At 38.0% G+C, this 22,320-nt stretch overlaps 1 protein-coding gene, 1 long non-coding RNA gene and 2 pseudogenes across 2 annotated transcripts in view; 1 reads left to right on the forward strand and 3 right to left on the reverse strand.

Annotated features, from left to right (window-relative positions):
• LOC138922324 (ral guanine nucleotide dissociation stimulator-like) overlaps positions 1–22,320 on the reverse strand; it is a 378,765-nt gene that overhangs the window by 163,686 nt on the left and 192,759 nt on the right. The gene's annotated exons all lie outside the window — the stretch shown is intronic.
• LOC138922330 (uncharacterized) overlaps positions 1–22,320 on the forward strand; it is a 41,784-nt gene that overhangs the window by 18,638 nt on the left and 826 nt on the right. The gene's annotated exons all lie outside the window — the stretch shown is intronic.
• LOC138922325 (large ribosomal subunit protein uL15m-like) lies at positions 3,285–10,257 on the reverse strand (annotated as a pseudogene).
• On the reverse strand, positions 16,774–17,820 carry LOC138922328 (ligand-dependent nuclear receptor corepressor-like protein; annotated as a pseudogene).

The following is a 22,320-nucleotide window of genomic DNA, read 5'->3' on the forward strand; positions in this document are numbered from 1 at the left end:
AGATAAGTCTGGAATATTTTCAATCATTTTCACATCATATATTGCCTCTTTCCTTTCCTCAAAGACATTCCATTAGATATGTTAGACCATACAGTTTTATCCCACAAGCTCATTAAACCTTACATATTTGTTTTTCACTCTAATCTGCATTCCCTTTAGTCCTTTCTTCTGGTTAACTAATTCTGTCTTCAGTTGTATCTAAACTGTTATTTTACCCGTGTAAGGTGTTTTAAATTTTAATAAAACTTTTGTTTATAAAATTCTACTTTTTTATACCTACCCCTTCGTGGTATCTTATTTTTCAGATTTTAAGATTGTGTCTTAATCATTTAAAATATGCTTTTTATAATTTATCATACCACTTTTATAAATTCTTAGCATTCTAAACCTACTTTCAGTTGATATTAATTACATTCAATCATGTTAGGTTTTTTCATAATGGGCCTTATAACTTGGCATCTTTAGCTCATAATTTGTCATGCTTTATCTATGGAAATACCGTGCAGCTTGTCAGAGTACAGAACCAAGAAACCAGAAGTCAAAGCCAAGCACCATGGGGAAAGCAAAACAAAAGCAAGAAAAAAACCCTCCAGAGAGTAGGGCTGAGCCTACATCAGAGAACTGCCAGCATGCACCTGGGTGTACCTCAGAATTGCTGTGGATACACAGCATATGTATCCGACACTGTATCACTGTTACATAACAAATTTTTTTTTTTGCCATCTTTTTAAGTGGGTATATCAGTAGCAGTTATCCAATGCCTGTATCCCCACAGATGTGTATGTTTGGAAGAGGGGTGTGGCTAGAGGGGGCAGAAAACTTACCTCTTTGCTTCACAGGTCTTCATATCAAGGGTGACTGTATCTGAAGAACTTAATCTGGCCTGGATCTGATTTAGATTATGAGATCCTGGGCCTTGAACCGGACCCAAATGCTGTAATGAAATCAAATTTTTGAGGGGTCTTGGGAGAAGGTAAGTATGTTTTGCAAGTGAGAGGAATTTAAATAATTTGTAGCCCAAATGCAGACTGTGGTGTTTTTAAAATATGTCCATAAATCCTTTAACACTCTTCTCATTGAGGGCAGTTTCCGTGTCCCCTTCCTTCAAATCTCAGCTGATATAAGTAACTCACTTTTAACAAATAGAATATAGCAGATGTGATGCTGCAGGACTCCTGAAGCTATGTCATGAAAGGCAATGTTGATTCTGACTTGTTTGCAAAGACGCTTGCTTTTGGAACCTTGGGGCCACCATGCAGTGGAAATCCCAAGTCACACGGAGAGGCCAAATGCTGGTGCTCCTGTGAACCCTCACTGAGGACCCAGACTACAGCCAAAATCAACTCACAGACATGTGAAGACTCCTCTGATTGATTCCAGCCACCAGCCACGGAGTCACCCTGACCTGTCAAGTCTTCACGAGCCTGTGCCCCAGACACCATGCAACATGTAGAAGCTTCCTCCTATGCTTTTCCTGAATTCTAAACCCACAGAACCCATAAGTATATGGAAAGGTGGTTTTCAGCCAGTAGTTTTGTAAGAATTTGTTATCTAACAATAGAAACCCCAATATAGGATTTGTAAATTTATATTTATACTAGAAGCTAAAACTTCATAATGCTTTATCTTGAAACTGTTGTGTAGCCTGGGTGTAGAGTTTCTCTTGCTACGGAAATGCAATTAATTTAGAATATACTTTTATATTTATTTTTCGGCTAGACTTTTCCTAGGTACAGTTGTGGTGGACACTGAAGCCACACCAACTGGATGGCACACATTTAGTGACAAATTCTTAGAGGAATCCCAGCTGGAGTCCAAGAAAAAAACAAAGACTTGTCTGTCAACTCCCTGTGTTTGTGGGTTTCTATTTCAGCCAAGTTTTTCATTGAGGGTTAGTTTTACTGTAGGGGTTTCATTGTGAAACACGGATCCTTCAGGGTCCCAGTACAGAGTTCCTCTTCCAGTAGGGATAGTAAAACCCAATCCTCTAGGTTCTAGAGAAGCTCCCCACCCATCCTCCCATACCCATCAACTTAGGGAAGCGGTACACCAGCCTCAGCACTGGATGCTCATTGAGCTTGTTCTGAACTCCTCCTCCTTTGTGGAAAACGAGGCATTGTGCTTTCCTTTATATGACCTCAATTTTGCAGGTACAAGAATGCTTGATATAATTTGTCTTGCATATCCAGGCGTTTACAGTGGAAGGTTTTTCAGATTAGCTACTCATGCACAGTGCCATGCCTTATTTTATTTTTTGTTATGAACAAAAAATGGTGCCTTTAGAAAACATAAATAAGCATTTTCAATGTTTTTTACTATGTATTTGTTCAAATAATGATAAATGTTTTTATTTTACCAAAATGAAGTAATATCAGACACAGTGTCTTCTAACTCTTTTTACTTAAAGATACTTCATGGCTATATTATCCATGTTATTAAACACAACATTTATTAAATACTCATAACTTTTATTGCCTCTATTTTGTACTATTGGATTACTTCAAATATTTTCTGTTAGTCTTCTAATATTGGCTGGTTATGTTTCAAATATTTCAAAATTAAAAGCAGATTTGTGATGATTATCTAAATATTTTCTGATGTGTGGTCTATGTTTTGGCTTATGGTACCTGCTTGATTTCTCTCCAAGGGGAGGTGGTTTTGTATTTTAATTAGGCATGCATCTTCATTATGCACATCAATTCATATAGAACTATTTTAACCCACCACCGAACTTGATTGTCACGGTAGCTGTGCTGCTTTAGTCAACTGGAAACAGAGCAGCTAAATCCCAGATACTCTGGAGTTGGACTGTCCAACACAGTAGCCATTAGCCACATGTGGCTATTGAACACTTGAAATGCAGATAGTCTGAATTGAGATATGCTGTAAAAGCCAGATTTTGAAAACTTAGTACAAAAAAAGAAGATCAAATATCTCATTACTAAGTGTACACTACGTACATATTGAAATGACAATACTTGGAAATACTGGCTTAAGTAAAACAAATCATTAAAATTAATTTCACCCGTTTAGTCTTACTTCTATTTTTAGTGCTTAGGGGACTGCTGAAGGGCCAGATGGTGAATGGGAAGTTCCTTTTGATAGCGAAAGTACACAACTTTATTCCAAGTGGAGACAAAGGTTGGGGTTACAAGCTGAACAGGTGAAATCCAGTCACATTCGTCTCTCCATCTGACGTTGGGAATGGATCCAGAGAATGGAGATGATGGTTTCACCCAAGTATTTTCGCAATTAGGAGCTCCTTTATGAAATAAATGCATATCTAGCCAGGAAAATAGTCCATTTTTATTCTGGTCTCACGGATATGTACAGGAGAAGAAATTAATAGTAAAATGGTGTGTTCATACATTGTTGTAGACTTTCAAAATACATTTTTAAAAGAACAATTTAATGAAACACATTTATAGCACTTTTTCCATTCTTGAAACTTCCAAAAGTGACTTTTTTCAGATTGAAAACAAAAATGAATTTGCCTCAACTTTTGTTATACTGTTACTAATGAGCTCAGAGTGAAAATTATGTCTTAAAAACATAATAATAATATCTTAAACATAATAATGATAATCTTGAACATAATAAAGATACTATTAAACAGTTGTCTTAAATTTACCAAATAAATAGATGTGCTATTATAAGATAATACTATTCCTGTTGTTTCTCTATCTCTTTCAGGATCATATATGTAACTTCAAAATTAAATCGCCCCTTTTAATTTTCTCTTTTCCACGGCCCAATATTTTCTCACAGAACACAATGTGTTATTATCATCTACCCTAAGTCTATCCTATTGCGTTAGTAAGAAAAACCAACTTAATAGCAGCAGCAACGGATCAACGAGTATATAAAAGCTACGGTGCCTGGCAGCACATTGTTAAACCCTCTGTCATGTGCATTATGGGTACATCAGCCCTTTATGTTCTCACAGAAACATCTTTATATCTACAAGTTTTTGCTACAACTATTTACTTCTGTTTTCTAGCGTAGTACCATTCAAACTGCAATACCTGTTTTCATTACATTTTCCAGAATGCCTAGGTACGGTTTTTGAAAGCACATTTTAAAAAATGTACATTGAAAACTTCTATTATGATCTTTTTTTGAAGTAGTGCACCTTTTCTAAAGTATTTTTAATTATTTTATATTTATAAAAATATATTTTGTAAATATCAAGTACCCTATAAAATATATGTATATTATGTTATTTAAATAGAACCTAGAATACTTGACATTCAACAAATATATACTGAATGAATAACTTTTTTGATGACGTTGGCAGTCCTTAGTGGTTGGCTAATCAATTTCCATCCCCAAGGATGTTCTGCCTCTCCCATCTACCAACTGTAGAGGCAGGCATAGTTAAGTCTCAGTGCGTCAGCCTCATTGCCCTTAGAGGGAATCAAATGACACAGCTATGGATAATAAGATGTATATGAAAGTCTGCAAGGGGTGGTCATGAGAAAACTTTTGCTTCCTTATGAACAGGGCAGCTATAGCTTGAACCATTCTCCCCGCTTCTTCCTGCCCTTTAAGGTTATTCTTACTGGAGCCATGGTGATCATCTTAGGGTCTTGGGGAGAGGCCATGAGAATTGCAGATACAGAAACTGCAAGATTATTGAACTGCTATGGCTATTACCGTCACTACCAATTCTTCTTAGGTGATAAAAAATAAGAAAAAAACTAATTTGTTTAAGCCATTGCTAGGCAGACTTTCCTTGACAATGACTATGATAAGAAATAATACAATGACCAAGATGAAAGTATTATTGAGAGCCAGGTCGTAGACATCACTCAAACACAGTGACCGCACCAATTCTTTGTTTTATCGCATGGCCTCCTTTTCCAGTCCTCTTTTCCAACTCTGCTTTCTTGGAAGGGAATTCATGAGCTGTAATACTTGAGGACATTCTCCTCTGTAGGTTTCAGGATTTTCTTATCTGCCATATTCACCACCCGTCCAGGAGCAAGACCAAAGAAAATCTGCCTTGGGTCCTTTCGAGTAGTAACTTTGAAGAGTTCATCTTTAGTAACGTCAGGTAAAATATAACCATACTTCTGGGCGAGTTCAAGTCTTGCTTCAGGAAATTTGGCCGGATCCGCCAGGTCACCACGATTCTTTGCATCAGTATAATACGGCACCAGTGCTTCAGGTGCAAGCATTCGTTTTGGAATGGGTTGTCCACGCAGAAAGAATGGAACAGGTTTGCATAGAATTTCTAAAACAATTTTTAAATTAAAAAAAGAGAAAGGCAAATGTTGACTATTTTATTTACATGATGGTTTTCTTTTAATAATGGTATTTTATAATCATTAATTTTTAAATATGACCAAGATGAGAACTTAATTCCAAGAACTCTTTTAATTAAATAAGCTTGTTTTAAGTAAACAAATGGAAATGCTTAATTTTCAAAAGTTTGTATCTTGAAAGTCAGAGTTACTCCTGGGTTACCAACCATTAGTGAGTTTCTAGACATAGGTAACATTGTATTTAAGCCCTGTGTTCAAAAACAAAAACAAAACCTTTTTATGACCTACTGGCTGAGGTCTATCAGAGGACAGAGCCCCACCAGCCACAGCACTAATAAGAAATCCTGAAACAGAAAACAGAGGTGTCCAAACGGCAAGTCAAACAGCCATGAGGACTTTTACAATCCTCACATGCAGCCAGCATGAGACAAAGAGGGAGAGAAGAAAATGACTGCGGAGCAAGCTTACCCAGACTTCTGGGATCACAGAAGGCTGTAGTAACGACACCACCACTCTCTTCGATTGCAGCAATGGCTAGTTCCGAAGCCAACTGTACTTCAATATTAACTTTCGCCTTAAAGGTATCAGCACCCTGTAACACGTCAAAATAGTCTGTGAGTAGCTAGCTTGGCTAAAAGTAAATTAACTATGGCAAGCTTCCTTTTTACACTGTGTTTCCTCCTCCAAAATGCCCACAATGTAACAGCAATTCCTACTTCAAAGACTTCTGCTTCCAGGTCCTATCAAATAACATCAAATTCTTTTACATTTTCTAGGCCCCCTTCTTTTACCAATTTTCCTTCCCTGTGAGCAGAGATGACTATATTTTCACTTGATGTATTTCGTAGACACCAATATAAGCACCCATTCCCAGTACTTCGGTAATAGTTGGCTGTTTAACCCTCATAACAACCCTATGACAGGATTATTGCTAAACCAACTTCACAGATGGGGAAACTGAAGCACAGATAGGTTAAATACCTTGCCCAAAATCACAAAGCTAGGATTCTAACCCAGACAGTCCAGCCACAGTATGTGTTCTTAACCACAACATTATGCTGTAGGATACAGATCATGACTTATCTTCCTATCCCTTAACAAGCAAGAGGCCAAGAGAAGGTTAAAGAGGGGGACGAGTGGGCTAGAATCAGCGAAAGAATAAAATATCTGAGCTTTGGAGGGGTCACCCCCTCTAAGAAAAAAGGGAGCAAAGGACAACAGAAATTCACTTTGCATTCATTATTGACTTTACTACAGCCTCTAAACTGACAGAAAATAAGTTTACCTTTCCCTACCATGGTCAACACTGAAAAATGTAGTCCTGAACTTTTTTAAGTTCTACTTTTGATCACTTTAGTTAGGATGTGCTATATTTTAATTTCAAAACAGATTCTGACAAAAATAAAAAGATGGCATCATTACCATTCTTTTTGTAGTGATAAGAATTTTTTCCTATTTTGGTGTGGTTGAAACAAGCTGGCTCCCAATCAAGTTCCTTTTATTAATTATGAACCTTTAATATATTTAAAAAATATTCCATCAATTCTAAGATACACTTTTTCCATCTATGATACCGACCTGCATTTTAATAATTATGGTACGTTTGACTCAATAAAGTAAGGTCTTGCCATATTATTTGTGATTTTTTTTTTTTTCTGCTGAGGAAGATTCACCCTGAGCTAACATCTGTTGCCCGTCTTTCTCTATTTTGTCTGCGGGTTGCTGCCAGAGCATGGCCGTCGACGAGTGGTGTGGGTCTGTACCCAGGAACTGAACCCAGGCCACAGAAGGGGAGGGCGCCAAACTTAACCACTAGGCCACAGGGCCAGCCCCTATAATTTGTGATTTTTAATTACTATTCCATAGATTGCTTGACCACTCCCCATCCTTGGACATTGGGGTTAGTTGCAGTATTTTAAGTATTATAAAAGCATTTTTAGGAATGTCTTTCTATCAGTTAGGTTTATTTTGTTTTTCCTTGAAAACATGTCTTTCCAAATTGGTAATTTTATGCTGAAGGATCAGAAAGTCTTATTATCCACTATTTACTACAAATCGGAAATCAATTTACAGAGCTGTAAACGATGTGGAACTGTACTTACACAACCACTGCCCTGGTGTCGTTTTCAGGATTATTTTTGTTAGTTTAATAGACACATACCTGTGAGTTGCTGGGATGCGCAGTTTAACAGCTGAAGAGGTCACGGATTTTTCCATGTCAATTTACATGTGCATTCCCTTATACACCCAGAGTAGGATACTGAGACTTAATCGCATATTTGGTAATCTATCTTCAAATCATCTTATTTGAAAATCCTTTATCCGTAAGGTTTACTTTTTCAAAGGAATCTAAAAGGTTTTTCCATAAACATATGCCTCCCTCTAGTGGACACTAAGTTACTCACACAGTTACATTACTGACAACAAGGAGGAGGAGCAGTTAATTAACAACCCGTTTATTTGCTTATGAAATGCCTGGCCAATGTCTATAAATAGAAAAGTCCTTTACTGCGATTAGAATTGGATTTGATCCCTTTCTTCCATAAATACTGAGTTATTATCATGAGCCAATATTTCCAATATTGCAAACATAGGAATGAATCACAGTACCTGCTCTCAAAGAACTTACATCACACTGAGGAAGACAGTGAAAAATAAATGCATTACTTAGTAATAAATGTCAGGTGTTCATATATTCAAAGAAAAAATACTTCGGGCAGAGTAATGCAGACAGAGTACGACTGTGGGGGAAGCGGGTGGGGGCTGAGTGTTCCTTTATAAAAGAAAATCAAAAAAGACCTTTCTGATATTATCAGATCTGAACAGAGAACCAAAGGGAGGGAGGGAACAAGCTGAACGGACACACGGGAGAAGAGCATTCCCGGACCATGGGAACAGAGGCCCCTCGACGTGATCATGCTGGCTTTCTAAAACCACAACTGAGTATAAACACAATCACCACTATGTAATGGTTATAACAATTCAAAAGGGATAAAAACAAAGGAGGCAGAGTATAGATTATATGAAAATCAGAAATAGCCTCCTATCTAACTCCAAAAATACTAATCCAGACTTACCTCCTCTACCAGCTGGACACCATAATCCCTTTTATATGGCTGGATGGTCACACCTCTCCCATTGACAAGCTGGGTTAAGTCAATAGGCTGAGTAGGATCAACTCGACCCAAATCAATAAGACACTGCAGCCTGTTGAGACTCAAAGGCTGATACCGGCGTCTGAAGCTACAAAACAAGAAAGTAACAGTTGGAAAACTCAACTCTCTTCCTCTTAAGTTCTCCACATCAACTTAAAAGTTTTGTTCTCTATTTTCCTCCAACAATTTAGATGGTAACAAAATAAGACCCTCCTGACTACAACAGAAACGTTATACTGCTTGATTTTTGGTAACGACACAAAACCAGTATTTCCTTTATTTTGCTAAAAATACTTTGCCTCTTAAGCATTTTACTTCACTCATTTACACAAATCAACAAACAAATTTGGGGAAAATTTAACCCACTATCTGAATTATGCATGAATGGAACTCAAAGTAACCATGGTAGTTGTCATTTATTGGGTAATCACAATGAGCCAGGTTTTTATATATATTATTGCTAAGCCTCTAAACAACCAGGAGAGCAGGCATCATTATCTCCATTTTGCAGGCTCAATGTCTGGGCTTTTTTCCCTGCTATTCCAAACTAATTGCACGACTAAAGATGCTTCAGAGGAACAGGGGCAAAAGTTTGCTTCAAAGTGACTATCAATTTCTACCAAGCTATTTTTTAGGTGATTCTCAGCGAAAAACAGGGCTTTCTACTTTAAAAAGCAGAACAACCTACCTATGTCCTTCATTAAACCCGTATTTTGGGATTTGTATGTAAAATGGAGTCTGGCCTCCCTCAAAGCCCAGTCGGGGCCGGGTTCCTCTCTGTCGTTCTCCTTTATCTGTCGCCTCTGCCACATCTTCTACCTCTTCTCCGCCCCCTCGGTCGTCTTTCCTAAAGGAAAGAACAAAGTTTTATGATCTACAGATGCCTTTTTATAAACTGTATCTCATCTTTTCGTTGTATATTTTTTGTTACACCATTTATTCATCCAACCAACCAGTACTAGCTAACACTACCTTGTGCCAAGCACTGTCCTAGCTGCTCTAGCGTCCAAACACTCTAAATCAGCATCTTTGCCTCTGAAGATGTACCTAATTCTTGCAACCAAAGTGCAAGCTGTGTTTCAAAGGCAAACTTCCAAGGATGGGATGGGGATAAGGGTTCTACAACAGGCTCGAACGGAAAAAAACCTAGAGTTAAACATCCACAACAAACAAAGCTTACATGATAGTTAAGAAATTCTATTTTGGAATTGTAAATATGTCATTGCTACCCATACATTATTTTATTTAAAGATTAATTTATAAAGAAAACATTTTTCTTAATTTACTTCCTGTCACTTCACGAAGGCAACGAACTGATTTTCAAAATTACAGTACGTCACCTAACAGCTTTTCTGGCTGTATTTAGTGATTTGAAGAGACATCTAACGGAATAAATCAATTCAACTCTTTCCCATGAAGCTATACTGGAAAAGTCCTTCATTTTAATTCCAATTTTGAACGGGACAATCATTTTGCAGTGCGACTTCGCTCCTACGCCCTAGCATAATTATGCTTTTAAGCATAAACCGTATTACGAGTTGACACCACGCGAGAAGATTTTCCTCTGCAGTTAAGGAGAACAGGGACTCAGAAACCCTACCTCCATCCCAATACCCTCTGGAGTAAGCAGTCCCCGGAAAGCGCGGGCAGTGCAGGGCCGCTTCCATCGCCCCGTGCGCCAGCGCTTGCCCGCAACGCCACCAGCCACTTACCAGTTTCCTGGAGCCCGGATTCGGCTTTAAGTTGGCCAGGCTAACCCGGGGCAGGGTCCGGAGCAGGTCCAGAGCCCTGGACCCACTGCCCTGCACCGAACCTGCCATGACCCCCCAAGAAGAGCCTCCAAGGGCACCGGGCCGCGTCGGAGCCCACGTGGTCTGGGGCGCTGCTTTACGGCTGCGGCCCCGCCCCTGTCGCAGTGCCGCGAGCGCGCCAGCGCCCTGGAATCCGGCAGCGGCTTCGGAAGCTTTAGAAGACTGACATGTCGGTGTTGCTCTGCCTTTTTTTTTTTTTGTAAATTCGCTGCGGATGTCTTCATGGTTTGAGAGATCGTGGCTTGAGCCCGGGCTTGAACGTCCGGTGTTCTCTTCCGCCACAGCAAACGCGCACTGCAAACGCTGCGGTCTGCGGTCCTCAAGAGGCAGCGTCTTCTCTGACCGCGCCGTGGAGAATGAGATAACCTGAGCGCAGAATTACTAATTTTGAATTTGGCTAATCAAACACAGTGAGATTAAACAATACTCAGAGTCCAGCTAGTAAAATGCCTGGCTAATACTAACCTGTGTAATGAAATTCAACCTACGCATTCCCATCAGTGTGCTTCTACGTGTACTGCATTGACCCACCGAGTCGCTGAGATACGAACTTCACTGAGCTGCTCGTGATGACAGGTGCCATAGGAGCGCTTGGCACGTGTCATCGCTGTGTTGTCAGCCTTATTCGATCAATAGCTTGTGGAGGTAGATGTTACTACCTTTTACGGACCGGGACGGTAAGGGTTGGCAAGGTCGGGTAGCTTGACCAAGGTCTCACAACAAGCGGCAGAGCCAGGACTCACACTTACACTGCCTCCTAGTAGAACAGTAGTGTTTCCTAGGATATAAAATTGAATATCTGCAGCATAGAACACATAACATTATTTTCAAGCTAAAAAATAGCTTCCCTATTTTTGTCTTAAGTGAATGTGGTATAGAAAACAAGGTTCCTTTCTTTTTCTTTCTCTTATTCTTTTTATATTTCACTTGTCTCGCTGGGGAGTTTTCTTTCTGGTTCCTCTTAGTGATCACAAATAGTGAAGGAGAGAAATTTTTGGAGGGGAGCTACTTCTATGTTTAATTAAACCCTTTTCAACTTATTTTAAAACAAGTATAAAATACTACAGAAAGAAAAATTTGCATTCATGCTTTATTTAAGCAATATTTATGAGCAAGACACTGAAACCTGTTACTGAAAAATATACGTGGATGAAGTCAAACAAGATCTCGCTCCCACGTTGTTTGAAATCGAGTAGGACAGACTTTCCCAAATTGAGTATTTTATAAAAGTTAAAAAAAAAAAAGTACGTCTCTTGTGGACCTAATAATGCAAATTCAAGAAAAATACAGATATATGAGTTCTATAAAACAATGTGAAGATAAAGTCCAGACTCTATTTAGAAGTACAAAAGAAAATACTGAAAAAAAATAAGCTAGTTCCTGCCTTTAAGAGGTTTCACTTCAATATATTTCATAATCTTTTCTTTAGAATTTTCATACTTCTGAGAGGAAAATTACAAAATATGTTGCAAAATGTGCCCTCATCTACAGAAATATATACAATTTTTTTCTCTACCTAGAAAATCGTTTGCATTAAGTAATGAACTTTTGGATGAGTGTTAACACCAATAATGTTTCTCATGGAAAAAATGTGTATTGAATAAATGAGATACAGGAAATAGAAAACAATGTGCTGCATTTCTTGCAAGTAGATGCTCTTTGTTGTGTAGGTTATATAATGCTATTGGTGAACATCCGTTAATAATAGTGGAAATAACTGTTTGTAGTTAATTGTAGGCCGTTTGTTTATCCCATATCCAACATGTTGATGAAGCATATAAAACTGTCAAAATAATTTAATGAGTTTCATCTGTGTTTTAAGAATGTAGTTTAAGGTGTGTGGTGAATAAGTCATCAACCCTTACCTGAAGCCTATAGTTTTACATCATCATTATCACTGCATGATAATACTTACTAAGCACCCACCTGCTTGGGGTGTTGTGCTATACTCTGTTTAAATGATGTTAATGAGACCTTGCCATAAGAAAACATCTCAACAAGAGATTTAAAGTCCATCCTAATTCCAGTCCCAGTTGATAGTGACTACTGAATCATTACGTAAAAAGAATAAAACAAGCCCTGTAAAGATGGTGTAATTTGAAGTTCCTTGGGAAGGCCTCTTTCTCACACACTCCCAAATAATTTTCCCCTACCTATCCCAGTGCCTTAACAGTCTGCCAACAGAGATGAATTCTTTTGAGCTCATTATTTAGAGTTAAAATTCTCAAGGTGGGTAGAGAATGAGAGAGGGGGATGAAAATAAAAGGGGATAAATTTATCACATGAGGTACTTGGTATGAACCGTAATACTAATACACCGTGCAGTGAAGCATCTGATCAATTTAACCCTCTGTTTCTGAGATTAAAAAACAAAAACATGCATATAAAACTCTCCCATCTAATCTCCCTAAATGAGATCACACATTAAATAATATTTGGCAGGGATGGGAACAGGAGGAGGAAGGGAATTTCAGTTATTAGATTATTACTGATTTTTACCATGAGCCAAAACCAAATCATTTTTATTTTTTATTTATTTTTTAAATTTAAGTGCAAAAGCACTGAAGAGCTTTACTACAAATTACAACCTAGAAACACGTTAACTGAACAATTAAAATTCATACAATCAGATTTAGATATATAACAACACAAAGTAGGAACAGAATTACAGTACAACACAAGACAGATACATGAATTCATTAGAAAATATTGTAATAAATAATTCATGAATCATAGAGCAATTGATTTATGCATAAATATAACTAATTGCCTAACAATCAGTTTATATTAACAAAATCTGTCAAAATCAAGGCAGCCAGAGTTTTACTAAATTACTGTGACAATGGAAATACTGCAATTAAAAAACAAATACAAGTATTTGTACTGTAAACAACTAAAAAAATCAGTCTCACTAAAGTTAGTATACAATTTAATATAAAATTATCATTAGCTACCAGAAATGGTTTAAACAACTTTACTGAGCAGTAGTTTTCTAAAAACAGAGGCACCGTTTTTTCTTTTCCTTCTTTTTTTTTTAAAATATAAAATACTTGAGGAACATTCAAATAAGTAGAAAGCACATAATGGTTGCTTTCACCTTCATTAAAAGTCTGCTGAAACTGGATTTTTCAGAAAATTGTCAATTAATAAGTAATAACTGGTAACTAAATTTATAAAGTACTTTGAAAGTTTAACATAGAGAATATCTTAATGGAATCACTGGGGGGAAGGGGAAGCCATAAATTTCCCTGCCTTTCCAAGTTTGTATGATCAAAAGTGAACTCAGTAACTAGAAACATTTTGTTTCTTTTAAAAGTTAGGAGTTGGGGGCTGGCCCCGTGGCCGAGTGGTTAAGTTCGCGCGCTCCGCTGCAGGCGACCCAGTGTTTCGTTAGTTCGAATCCTGGGCGCGGACATGGCACTGCTCATCAGACCACGCTGAGGCAGCGTCCCACATGCCACAACTAGAAGAACACACAACGAAGAATATACAACTATGTACCGGGGGGCTTTGGGGAGAAAAAGGAAAAAATAAAAAAATCTTAAAAGTTAGGAGTTGATCATTACCTACAAACTATCAAAAAATATTTAATTTACTATTTCTGACCAAAAATAAATAATACAAGTACTAAAACGCGGCAAATTAACTATAATATTACCTATAAAACTACTGAGCACTGTGAAGTCAATAGCAAAATGATCCCTGATTTTATGAATCCTGTCAAGTTTTTGGTCAGGTCATCTTTTAAATGATATAAAAGTGTTCTGTAAGTATCCCTTTACTATAAACTTCTCAATCAATTTATTAATGTAAATATAGTGTGAGGAATAAAAAAGCTCAATACAATATAAATATTATGTAATGCCTTCAAGCCCCCAAATTTTTGCAAGTAAAATTCTGTATAAAGAGGTCAATAAAATTGTGTTGAAACATTAACTTTGCTTTTCACTGGGGGCGCGGGGGGCGGGGAGGGGAAATACATTAAATCATCCAAGTTCTGGCCCTCACAAAATATGGCTTAATTCTTTAAAAAGAAAGATGACCCTGACATCTGCTGTTTTGCAATCTATTATGTATACTTTCTTGGGGGAATAAAAAAGAGCGAGAGGATTCATACCCTAGCATGCAGGTAACATTAATTGCTGAAGAGGGTTCAGTATAGATCGAAGAGACCAAATATCTACTTGGTTGTGTATTTCCCTCTCTTCAGTTTCCTTATACATATGTAAGCAGTTTTTCAATGTAATAGCTGAAAATCTCTTTAGTATTACATGTATATGTGATTATTAGATACACACAAACACAAGTGTAAAAACACAAGTATTTGACAAGGTGCACTTATTTTTTAAATTCAGCTTTAAGTATTCCTTTTGGACTTAGGAAAACTGGCTTAGAAAAATGATCAGAACCTGACTTTTAACAGAGCAAAGGGGCACTCGGAGAACTGTGAACATATGAAGCAAATCCCCAATCTTTATATGGAGGCACATGCTTTATAACATTTTACCACTAAAACGGCATACTCCATAAATCCAACATGGATACTCTGAACCACATTTTAAAACTGCTATATAAAAATTACTGGTCTCTTTTATGAGGCTAGTAAAAGTTAAAATGCACTGCCCAGCTTCTAACTGCCCAATTAGTAGAGTTTACATTACTGAAAGTTCAAAACAGCTTCAGTGTGAAATATCTGTAAATCCATTTAAGACCCTGAACAAACTGCAAATTTGGTTATTAGCAAAACGATAATGTATCGCCCACCAAAATGAAATCTGTAATTCATTTTTGATAAACTGAAAATGTTTTGAAATGTCACAGCAGCAAATATATTAAAGTTACACTGAGGTTTTTCAATAGTAGGAGTCTATCACAATCCTTAAAATTTAAAGTAGTCATAACATCAACCAACCAGCACATTTAAACCAAAATGATCATTCTCAAGCTTTTTCTGTGCCCATTATAAACATGCTCTAAGTTGCATTCCAACTTTCTTTTCTAATCTTACACATTAGCTTATTTTTCAAATGAAAAACAAAATTAAATTATTTTAATAATTAAATTTAAATTACTTTTTGTTCTTAGTATTCCATCTTATATTAAAGGATTTTATAGCTCCTGGGGTTAACAATGTGTCAGTTTTTTTCAAAAAGTGTATACCTTATAAACCCCAACTTCCTGCTACAACAACTGTTAAATGATAAATATTAAATTTCATTATACATATCATTTAAGGTTTTCTTGTCTATTCCTGGTGGATGCACTTGAGTGCATTTCATATTTCATAGAATGCACTGTAGTGTCCTAATACTGTATATATTAATTTTTCTTAGTATGGAGATAGCTGCGTATTTAAACTCTGATTGGTTGGTTGACGTACTTACAGTAACTCTAAGTATGTTAGGTAAAAATGTTTAAAAACTATTAATATCATATTTCCATTATAAGATGGTTTAACTGAATGGCTGGGGTGGTCTTTCACCTATAAAAATGTTTCACTTGACAATTACTTGTTTTCCCACAACGCTTTATGCTATTGACTACTAAAGAAAACCTCAATCTTTTTCACCTATTTATACAAGGATTAAATACAAACTATCAGAATTAAGTAAGCAACTATATAATTCTGTCCACAGTGAAAACCCTGAATAAAACTTTTTTTCAAAAGGCATGTAAGTGGTTTTTCAACTGCAAAATTTCATGTCTCCTGTCAGAGTGAGCATCTGTAATTCCCACGTGTGTGTATATAGACACACAAACACACACCTGTGCACATACACACACACACACAAACACACGTACAAACATTTTCCTAACAAGTAATCTACACAGGCTTGCTGCTGTTTTTGCAGCTGCCAGTCCCTGAATCTGTCATATTATATAACCCAGTGTCTGGTACTCGGAGTTTCTTCGGAGGAGGAGTCTTCAGTGTTCCAGATCTTTCTTTTACCTTGTATTCTAAAGTGCCGTGAGGTACCCCATAAATTCCTTGTGCTTTGGAAGCACTCATTTTGCCACTCATTACCATTGCAATAGCCTCTTCCATTATTTCATGATCATACTGCCGATAACGGCCACGTTTTTTCCTGGGCTGCTTATTATCTTTTCGATCCAATCCATCTTCAGTATTTTCAGAGGTTCCATCAACTGTTCCATTTTTAGAATTAAGACACAAAGGAGAGAGGTCCCCGGGTAGAAAGTAAGAGTCAACACTTGAGTGAGTTACGGGCCCAGAACATTCTATTTTCTTCTGTTTAGGGAGTATATTTTTCAGTTTTTGGAGAGCTGATCCTTCTAGGACTGGAGAGGTTTTGGAAACTTGATACATAACATCCAGCAGACCAGGACCATCAGGTTGTGGTTTTGAAACAGAACTTACTCGTAGTTGAGGAATTTTTAACTGTACAGTAGGACGTGAAGTTTCATATTGTAGGCTTTCATTTTTTTCTTTAAATTAGATTGAGTTTACTTTTTTCTGTGCGCTCTGCTTGAGCTCTTGCCCACAGGGCTACTTTATGCAGCACTGCACAAGTTTCTTTACTGTCTTTATATGAGTAACTATCACTGAAATCTCGAGCTTTGTTTTTAAAAGATGCAGGCTTCCCTGCTGGTAAGGCTTCTAAGTGGAGAAGTAAAGTTTTTTGAGGTATGCCTGCTTTATTTCTGTCCAGTGCTCCAGACTGAATGTCTTTCAAAGCTTTTGAGAGCAAACCATCTGCAAACTCAGCACTTCTCTCCACATAGTCCTCTCTGTTTCTCTGTAGTCTCCCAGCCATTGAATTTTCAGAAGAAGGATCGCATACGGACGACTCTTCAGATTTTATGCTGGTTTTCTTTGTAGAGAGATCTAACACTCCATCCCCTTGCTGAGTATTTTGTTCTTGCATTCGATTCACAGTGAGGTCTAAGGGGCCTTCCTGTTCTTCCTGAAGGGAGTTTTCTGCTTGATTCATTTGAATACTTTTACATATTAGACTTGGTCCAATTGAACCATTTCTATTCTCTTGAATTTTACCACTTTTTGAAATATACTCAATTGCAAACTGACGTATCATCTTTTTCATTAATTCCTGAGCAACTAGGGGAATGTTAGGATCACAGTTCTGAGGAAGGTCTTTCTTTCGAAAGAGTGCATTTAGCTAATTTTCTGCTTGGCATTCAGTCTTTCAGTGTTGGACTGGCCCTGAGATGACAGTTTCTCTGTTGGTGTTGACTGTGAAGAATCAAGAGATGGTAGACAATCCTTCAAATAAACTCAGGGCTCTTCGTAGCCGTGGTCCATAAAGCCCTTCTAAAATACTCTCAAAACCTACACAGTGCATGAGACGGTGGCGCCAAGAGTCGAGTTCCCGCCGGCATCCTCTCCTCTCCGCCGCGCACCGAGGGCTCCGGCACCGGGCGGCGAGGGCAGCGGCCACTCTCTCTCTTCCCTTGTCCATCCGCGTCCCGCGTCACGCGCCCTCATTTACATACGAGCGGCGCAGGCACGAGGCAGGGGCGCGAGCCCCGGAGCGCCAAAAACAAATCATTTTAAGAATGAGACCAAGAATAGACTCATTTTGTAATGATCAAAGTTGAGGAGCAGAAAACAACCAGAGATGTGCTTTTCCTCAGTGAAGGCGGGAGGAAGCCAGGGGCAGGAGGGCAGTGAATCCCTTTGATACTGGGAGAAAACCAATTCCGAGAGAGCCAATCAGAGGGCACGGGAAGGGGCTGGAAATAAATGTCACCTCGACAAAACCTACCCAGTTGTATCAAAGCTTGGCCCTGACTTCAAGGCCTTCATTCGCAGTTAAATAGTTTCTGTTTTAATTTTATTAAAGTATACTAACGCATACATTTGTTATGAAAAAAATCAAGTCATACAAAATAATAATGAGGGACAAAAGTTCTCCACAGGCAATTACTTTTCACTTTGTTTTTTATTTCTTCCGGTGACTGCCTCCATATTTATAAATTAAAGGATCTCAATCACTAATTGTTTTATCAATTTTTGACATTGTGGATTCACTTATGACAGGTGAGGATTTAGATAATTTAAACTATTTCCTCTTAGTATTTTAGTTATTTTATGATAAACCGTATAATTTAAATAAGGTAAGTACTTCAAACATCTGTTTTTTTGGATTTTCAACTTTCAAAATTATACATTAGCTCCTCACTCTGTGCGAGATGAAGATACTTACACACCTAACCTCTCACACTTCTTTGCTCCTTCTACTTGCCAACTTCTGTTAGCTATATATTTTCTTTAACATTGTTATAGATTATAATGTACTTATACACTTTAAGTGATCATTTAGGGTAAATAAGAAGCTACAACAATCACTGTATTTGCTCTCTCTAGAACACTTTTCATTATTGCCCTCTTTCCTGGCCACAAAGAACTGGCTTTCAGGTTGACAAGCTTTCTTTAAATTCCTGATCACAAACCTTAAGCTGGTCATCCTTTTCCAGGGTTTTAGAAAACTTACTTTTTCGCTCTCCACGATGACTATTTTGTATGTTCTCTCTTGGCCAATGATTTTCCTTTACACTTCAGAAAAAAGTCACGAGATAGGGAACTTCTCCCACATCCCACCACTAAATGTACAATCCTTCCTACAACTGCATTTATCTTCTGCATCATATTAAAGAGAAGGAAGTGGCTTTTCTTCTGTTAATCTTCAGTCTTTCCAGCTGTGATCTGGACTCCTATGTCTGCTACCCACTTAGGGGTTTAGTTGTTTTCCTTATCCCCTCTCTTTACTGCATCATCAATCTCTCCTCAGGCTGGATGGTCTCTTCATCATAAAAAATGTTGTAATATCGCTCATCTTAAAAAAACAAAGACAAAACACCACTTTTCTTTACCCCGTAATCCCTCTAGCTGAGCCTATTTCTCTGCTTGCTTTCATAGCAAAACTTCTTGAAAGAGTTCTACGTGGACTCTCTTTTCCTCCTCTTTGATTCATACGTTTTCCTATGAATAACCTCCATATTGCCAAATCTGATAAGAAATGCAAATCAAAATCACAATTGAGATATCACCTCACAAATGTTAGGATGACTATTACCAAAAAACAAAAAATGGCAAGTGTTGGCAAGGATGTGGAGAAATTGGAACCCTTGTACACTGTCGATGGGAATGTAAAATGGTGCAGCCACTATGGAAAACAGTATGGAGGTTCCTCAAAAAATTAAAAGTAGGGGCTGGCCCAGTGGTGTAGTGGTTAAGTTCAGCTCTCTCCGCTTCTGCAGCCCAGGTTTGCAGGTTCAGATCCCGGGTGCAGACATACACCGCTTGTCAAGCCATGCTGTGGTAGCAACCCACATATAAAATAGAGGGAGATTGGCACAGACGTTAGTTCAAGGCCACTCTTCCTCAAGCACAAAGGGGAAGATTGGCAGCAGATGTTAGCTTAGGGCCAGTCTTCCTCAAAAAAAAGAAAAATTAAAAATAGAGGCTGGCCTGGTGGTATAGTGGCGAAGTTCATTCGCTCCACTTTGGCGGCTGGGGTTTCATGGGTTCAGATCCCAGGTGTGGGCCGACACACCATTCATCAAGCCACTCTGTGGTGGCATCCCACGTACAAAAAATAGAGGAAGACTGGGGCCAACCCGATGGCATAGTGGTTAAGTTCGTGTGCTCCACTTTGGCGACCTGGGGTTCGGAGGTTCAGATCCTGGGCATGGACCTAGCACCATTCGTCAAGCCACACTGTGAAAGCATCCCACATACAGTAGAGGAAGATTAGCACAGATGTTAGCTCAGCGACAATCTTCCTCAAGCAAAAAGAGGAAGATTGGCAACAGGTGTGTTAGCTCAGGGTCAATCTTCCTCACCAAAAAAAACCACATTAAAATAGACTACCACATGATCCTGCAATTCTACTCCTCGGTATATATGCAAAGACTTGAAATTAGGATTGTGAAGAGATATCTACACTCCCACATTTATTGCAGCATTATTCACAATAGTCAAGATATAGAAACAACTCAAATGTCCATCAATAGTCAAGTGGATAAAGAAAATGAGGAAAATGCGAGATAGACACACAATTAAACATTATTCAAACTTAAAAATTAAGGAAATACTACCATTTGTAAAAGCATAGATGGACCCGGAAGATATTATGCTAACTGGATACCATTCACAATCGCAACAAAAAGAATAAAATACCTCGGGGTAAATTTAACCAAGGAAGTGAAGGACCTATATAATGAAAATTGCAAGGCCTTTCTGAGAGAATTGGATGACGACATAAGGAGATGGAAAGACATTCCATGTACATGGATTGGAAGAATAAACATAGTTAAAATGTCCGTTCTACCTCAAGCAATCTACAGATTCAACGCTATCTCATCAGAATCCCAATGACATTCTTTACAGAATTAGAACAAAGAATCCTAAAATTTATATGGGGCCACAAAAGACCCCGAATTGCTAAAGCAATCCTGAGAAAAAAGAACAAAACGGGAGGCATCACAATCCCTGACTTCAAAACTTACTACAAAGCTACAGTAATCAAAACAGCATGGTACTGGTACAAAAACAGGTGAACAGATCAATGGAATAGAATTGAAAGCCCAGAAATAAAACCACACATCTATGGACAGCTTACCTTCGACAAAGGAGCTGAGTGCATACAATGGAGAAAAGAAAGTCTTTTCCAAAAATGGTGCTGGGAAAACTGGAAAGCCACATGTAAAAGAATGAAAACTGACCATTCTTTTTCACCATTCACTAAAATAAACTCAAAATGGATCAAAGACCTAAAGGTGAGACCTGAAACCATAAGGCTTCTAGAAGAAAACGTAGGCAAGTACACTCTCTGACATCAGTATTAAAAGGATCTTTTCGGACACCATGTCTTCTCAGAGAAGGGAAACAACAGAAAGAGTAAACAAATGGGACTTCATCAGACTAAAGAGCTTCTTCAAGGCACATGAAAACAGGATTGAAACAAAAAAAACAACCCACTAACTGGGAAAAAATATTTGCAAGTCATATATCTGACAAAGGCTTGATATCCATAATATATAAGGAACTCTCACAACTCAACAACAAAAAATCAAACCACCCGATCAAAAAATGGGCTGGAGACATGAACAGACATTTCTCCAAAGAAGATATACAGATGGCTAACAGGCACATGAAAAGACGCTCATCATCGCTGATCATCAGGAAAATGCAAATGAAAACTACACTGAGATATCACCTTACACCCATTAGAATGACAAAAATATCTAAAGCTAATAGTAACAAATGTTGGAGAGGTTGTGGAGAGAATGGAACCCTCATACACTGCTGGTGGGAATGCAAACTACTGCAGCCGCTATGGAAAACAGTATGGAGATTCCTCAAAAAACTAAAAATAGAACTACCATACGATCCAGCCATTCCACTACTGGGTATCTATCCAAAGAGCTTGAAGTCAGCAATCCCAAAAGTCCTATGCACCCCAATGTTCACTGCAGCATTATTTACAATAGCCAAGACATGGAAGCAACCTAAGTGCCCATCAACAGATGAATGGATAAAGAAGTTGTGGTATATATATACAATGGAATACTACTCAGCTGCAAAACAGAACAAAATCATCCCATTTGCAACAACATGGATGGACCTTGAGGGAATTACGTTAAGTGAAATAAGCCAGTTAGAGAAGGATAATCTCTGTATGACTCCACTCATAGGAGGAATTTAAAAATGTGGACAAAGAGAACAGATTAGTGGCTACCAGGGGAAAGGGGGGGTGGGGGGCGGGCACAAAGGGTGAAATGGTGCACCTACAACACGAATGACAAATATTAATGTACAACTGAAATCACACAAGATTGTAACCTATCATTAACTCAATAAAAAAAAAGATATTATGCTAACTGAAACAAGTCAGTCACAGAATGACAAATATAGCATGATTTCTCCTATAGGAGGTATCTAAAATAGTCAAACTTAGACAAGCAGAAAATAGATTGGTGGTTGCCAGGGGACGGGAGTGGGGAAAATGGAGAGTTGTTGTTCAGCATCAAGTTTTAGTTATGCAGGATACATAAGTTCTAGAGATCTACAACATTATAAACTTAAGAGGATAAGTCTTATGT

This window comes from Equus caballus, unplaced genomic scaffold (assembly GCF_041296265.1).
Source record: "Equus caballus isolate H_3958 breed thoroughbred unplaced genomic scaffold, TB-T2T haplotype2-0000768, whole genome shotgun sequence".
Classification (NCBI taxonomy): domain Eukaryota; kingdom Metazoa; phylum Chordata; class Mammalia; order Perissodactyla; family Equidae; genus Equus; species Equus caballus.